The following is a 6,000-nucleotide window of genomic DNA, read 5'->3' as shown; positions in this document are numbered from 1 at the left end:
AGATGAAAGGAAGTGGGTTTTAAGGGAGAGGGTAAGGAGTCATTCCAATCCCGCTCCCGGGATTGGAATGACTCCTTACCCTCTCCCTTAAAACCCACATCTTTCCCTCTCCTTCCCTCTTTCCTGACGAAGCAACCGTTTGTTGCGAAAGCTAGAATTTTGTGTGTATGTTTGTGTTTGTTTGTGTGTCTATCGACCTGCCAGCGCTTTTGTTTGGTAAGTCTCATCATCTTTCTCTTTAGAAAAATGAAAATCTTATTTAAGTATTAGATTTATATAACTTCAAAACCAAGAGGAGTATTGCGCCATGATTGTCATTCAAAATGTCAATCAAATTATGTAGTGTGATTTAATCCCAGTGAACAATCAGCATTAATCTGGAACTTCAGCTCCATACACGGTCAGTATACAACAGTGATAGATGGTCTGTCTGCCTTGAAATAGCTGGTGTAGGGACATAAAATACTATTTGCTTGAGCTATTCTTCGAGGCCCTGAAGGTACAATGGATGTTGACCGGCTGCCGAATCATTTGGCATCATGTGAATGCTGAATCGAGGGGTATGTGGTCATCACACTGCTCTCCTGGCCGATGTAATGACTTTCCAGACCTGGGAGCTGCTACATCTCATGCAAGTCGCTCCTCAGTTGACATCATGAGGCTGTGTGCAACATATACTAGTCCTCCTGCCAAGGAAAAATCCTTGGTAATACTGGGAATCAAAACTGGAAACTGCACATGGCAGCCATCTATAATGATTACTCTGCTATAGAGGCACACACATTTTGTTCTGGAGTAAAATGCAGACTATAACGTCAAGATTATTATAGATCTATGAGTACAATGTTTCATGTACTAAATGGTAAACACATTCACTGTTATTTTTTCCTGAAGTACCATATGAAGTTGATTTTAGACATTCAAGACGATGTGACTTATTTTTAAAAATGTGCAGCAGATTATTTTGTAAAATGACTGGTACTGTAATAATTAGTCAAGATTCAGTATCAGCTTTTTGCTTGTTACATTTTCTTCTGTTTGTTCTTAGCATATCCCATGGCTATGTGGTTGGTTTTATATCCTGTTTGTGCCAGGAATCTGTTATTTCATGAATTGACAGTTATTTATTTTCATATGCTAACATGCAGTGTGTCAGGTGACATGAAAAAGTTACGTTACCTGTCACCTATGAAGCCTAGATGCCCATTGTCTTCACTTTTCCATTCCGATGTGAAATAGTTGTTCTTTGGAAGTAAAACAATGGATGTTATTATATAAGTAAACATACCAACCATTCTTTTATGAAAAACTTTAAAGAAAATTTTACAGTTGTAACTTATCAGCAATTAAACTACCATAACATATTAAAAAAGTTCTGGCTCAGATGGTGTATTCCACAAGATACATAAAATATGGTGCATGTAGTAAGAAATCGCCAAACTTGGTGTGTACAGAATAGATTAGGCCACTGATTTAAAGAGGTCAGATTATGATGGCCGAGATTTAAGAAGCAATTGCAGAAGGAAAGATGACACTTGCTGGATGTTCATGAGCTGCTATCATTTATATACATCAAAATTGATGAGTGAAGGTGCAACAGTTAGGGATGACAAATTGTGGGATTTCTTAGACACACAGGTGTCTATGATCTGTCTACTATGTAAACAGACCAGACAACAAACTGCACCAAGGTAAGTGCAGTCCGCCCACTCCTGCCTTATATTTACTTACATTGGTATAATGACATCAGTAGATAATGTGAGGAAATAGGATGGTAGTACCTAGAGACAAAGGAAACTATATGCTCAATTATATGATGATTAACTATGTTATGATACACAATGCAAGTATTAAAAATAGAATGTATCTTTTATTTTCAGAGAACAGCCGTGTAACACCTACAATGTATGCAAGCCATTGTTAGTAGTGTGGTTCTATAGGGATCTTGACCTGAACCTCAGTAGAACCTGAGGGGTTGCTGCAGGCAATTATTATATTGTTAACACTAAAAATATAACTGGTAACAAATTGGTTGCTTGAAGGGGCAGTCTTCCATACTGGACAAGTTTTGAATGTCAACCTCATTACAATATATACTAAGTGGCACATTGCAAGCTATGTCATCGGAACATTTTTTTGCCCACAAGGTCAGAATTGTGCTTCAGTACTGTTAATGTGATTCATTTACATATGAAGTAATTCAAAAATTCAACAGCCAAGTGTAGTAAATAATATTTTTGTTTTCATTTGGTCCTAATAACAAGCTATTACAATCAATCATGTTTTGTAGATATTATCATCAATGTCAATTTTCCAAGATTTGGAATGAGTAATAAAATATAATAATTTGTATTAACCTGTGTCCAGCTGTTGCACAACTCCTTAATTGTATGAAGTATTTGCTTGCACGTGAGGAGGCACATATCTTTTGGGATGTTTGAAATGTTCAAAGCGATTTTCATCTACATAGATAATAACAACGGGCTCATAAAATAATGACCTATGTTTTTGTCCAAAATTTACTACTATCTCGTCAAAGACAACTGCTCATATATTGCAAATGGAAATGCCGTGAGGCTAGGGCCTCCTATTGGGTAGACCATTCGCCTGGTGCAAGTCTTTCGAGTTGACGCCACATCAGTGACTTGCGTGTTGATGGGGATGAAATGACGATGATAAGGACAACACAACACCCAGTCCCTGAGCGGAGAAAGTCTCCCACCCAGCTGGGAATCGAACCCGGACTGTTAGGTATGACATTCTGTCACGCTGACCACTCAGCTACCAGAGACGGACTGTTGCAAATTAAAATACGTTGTATTTTAGCTGCGAAGTTGGAATTCTCAGTGAAACCATTTCAGCCAAATGTAAACCCGGAGTAAAACTGCATTCAAAATTACAATCTCATTTTTTGTTTGCAATGATGTAAATTTCGGGCCACCTAGATTCTTAAGCCATGCACTTATAACCCACATTTTCTGCTGCAGTTAAGAAGTGATTGTTAAATGTTAGAAATTGTTGCCACCTTGTCATTATAGCTTATCTCTATGGCATTATCATTCTTATTGCACTTGCCACAGCCTCTCTGTGATCTTCCAAATTGATTTTATTTTAATCCTAGAGTTATCAATTTCAGATTGAATATACAAGTGTCTCAATTTTAACCAGTTTTAAAACCCTACAGGACAGTTTGTATTAAGATCTTTGAAGGGGATCATTTGATGTTCTTAATGAGGCATATAATTCCCTATAATTCCGTCTTAGTCAGCTGCAAGAAATTTTATTTCCTTCAGTAATCCATGGTTTTCAGTGTTCTTCCTCACAACTCTTTTTGGAAATGTAAGTCCAGAGATATATATTTTTTTTATATTAAATTTGTAATATACATTAGTTATCTTATACACTTAATCCAACCAGTGTTTGACAAATAGTAATAAAAGGCAGTGTTTATACATCTAAAGTAATTATATGTGTGGGAAACTTTGTAAAATTGATGTTGACCTTAAACAGTTTGCCATGATGGTCAGAAAAGCTATTTATGATTTGGCATATATTTGTAAAAATATTGTCTAGAAGACTTTTGCAATTTTCTGTAAGTTTAGTGGGGAAGTTAACCATGGCAGACACATGGTAAGATTTCATTAAATGTCAGTCTGACAGCTGTCATCAGTTAAGAAGATAACACTTAAATCCCGTGCAACTATTAAATTTCTGGTTTTGGAAAGAATTTAGCCAAAAGACATCGTAACTTAAACATAAAAATACAAAACTTCCATGCCAGAGCTCTGTGAATTGTAAGTACTCTTAACAGATATGCCCTGTGCAGTAATTTCAATCCCACAGACTTCAAAATGTTGATCTGTACATTGTGTGCAAACATTGCATCAGTTCTATGTAGTACAATCTATTTAATCACATCAGAAACACGGACGTGCTGCGCACGATATTGGAGAATACAGTAAGACTCAATCAAGATTAAAAATACATTTTCAATATACAGTTTTAATCTTGTTTGTAGCTGACTGTATTGTCCAACATCGTGTGTAGTAGGTCTGTTTCTCCAATGAGGTCAAATAAATGAAATAAACAACTAACAACAATAATGTATCTACAATAGTGCAACTGATATAAAAGAAATACTACATGGAAACACCTGTCCAATTTGTAGACAAAGTAACCAAGCATCACGAAACACATCATTACGATCTATCGTGCTACTGATCCATGAAAGACGAAACTAACTAATTTGAAAAGTTGATACGAACATATAAATTATTAGTTGGCTCTTCTAAGACAAATGTTTGTTGTTCATTACAAAGTAGGTGTGTTGTTTTGTTCAGTGAAATGAACTGATTATTCATTGTTTCATAAAAGTGTAGCTTACCACACGTTCGTATTGGTGAGCATCAACATAACCCCAAAATTAACAGAAATCCCATTGGATGCAGAAGACACCCCAAACATGTACAGAGCGGGAATGGCTACAGCAATTAATGCAGCCAGTCAAATATTAGCACGGTAATAATGTGACGCGAAACAAATCTCCGATCGATGAAGCTTCGGTGCAGTAAAATAAGTAATTGATGTACATGCCAAGTGTGGTTAGACGCCTTTAAACAAATTGCAAATATATTTTTTATAGGGATTTTGAAATTTTCGAGATGTAAGTAGCGAAAATTATGTCACGTATAATATCCAGTATGACTTAGTAACGAGCCTTTATAAAATTTTTCGACGCGCAAACATAACCCAGTAACCAGTTTAAAGTTAGTTCCGCCCTTAATCTGAGGTTTCAGGAACATAACCCCCACACCAAGCACACGCAGATTACTATGCCATTGCCAGCAACCAACATGCCTGCGAAGTGTGTGTTGACCCTTGTCCTACTGACAAGTAACGGGTGTTCGGGAAGTCACTCTCACGCAAGCCATCTGCCGTAAGGCGCTGAACTACGGATGTCCCGCTGCAGTTGTGTCTCCATCCATGAGAACGTTTTCAGCGTGTGATATAGAATACAGGATAAGGATACTGCTAAAAAGCAGTGATCGCGCATATTTATCACGGTAAAATGAATTAATGGAGCTGTTTTTGCTCCAACGTGACCCTTGTATCAGTGGTGTTGATTGTTCTCGAAAACGATGCTGTCCCGGCGTGGAGATAAGTATCTGAGTAAGCGATCGCATGACTAAGATCATACTTCACAGGATCATTTCTGTAGTATGTCTTCAACTCTCTCTAGTTCAATACTGGAGTAGACGCAACCACGATGATGAGTGGTAGCACTTTCCCTGAGCGTGAGGCATGCAGAATGGGATTCGTAGGATCTCATCTGCAATCGATGATCGTTCACCATACCTTTCGGGGCATGGGAAGGGATTAGTGCTTTCCGAGTGGTGTTTTTATAATACAATGAAACAAAGTTGTTGAAATTTCAGAGTTGAGAGAGTTCATCGTTTTTACAATTACCATGTCTTTATATATAGGCGGTGGAATTCTCAAAATTGCGGCTAGTAGTCGCTACACGGCGGAGTTGTTTTAAGCTTTCTTATTCATTAAAATGAATTGTTAAATAGTGTCTGGTGAGGAACGTCAATAAGGACCCCGGAATAAAACACTGAGTGTTCTCTGTATCCTTCATTGAAACAAATAACCAAGAGGCAGAGTATTCTGTTCTTACGACTATTTCATTATCTGTGCGCGAGGATATCAACAAACTATGTTTAACCCTTAACTGACATGCAGCAGTCTCGTAGACCAGCAACATTTTCTTATCGCTTCCCTTTGCTGAAGTATTCGAGCTACAACTGCTACCTTTCAGTTGGAGTGGGGAGGCCGTGCAGTGACGAGCTTGTGTTTCTACTACTGTTAGTTTCCTCTTGTGTTGAACGTCTGCGAGACCGTGGCATAGCAGTTGCGTAACTTTTCTCTGGTAATTTGTTTTCTGTGTATTTAAATCTATTTTTATTTTAGCTTCAAATATCACGTAATAAGTAAACTTAT

At 37.5% G+C, this 6,000-nt stretch overlaps 1 non-coding gene across 1 annotated transcript; it reads left to right on the top strand.

Annotated features, from left to right (window-relative positions):
• Window positions 1–5,187: 5,187 nt before the first annotated feature.
• LOC126254363 (small nucleolar RNA U3) lies at window positions 5,188–5,395 on the top strand. The gene has a single exon (XR_007546062.1). It is a non-coding gene; the product is annotated as a small nucleolar RNA U3 (small nucleolar RNA).
• Window positions 5,396–6,000: the final 605 nt, after the last annotated feature.

This window comes from Schistocerca nitens, chromosome 4, assembly GCF_023898315.1.
Source record: "Schistocerca nitens isolate TAMUIC-IGC-003100 chromosome 4, iqSchNite1.1, whole genome shotgun sequence".
NCBI lineage: Eukaryota > Metazoa > Arthropoda > Insecta > Orthoptera > Acrididae > Schistocerca > Schistocerca nitens.
The sequence above is the reverse complement of the archived record's forward strand: the minus strand, read 5'-3'. Positions and strand labels throughout refer to the sequence as shown.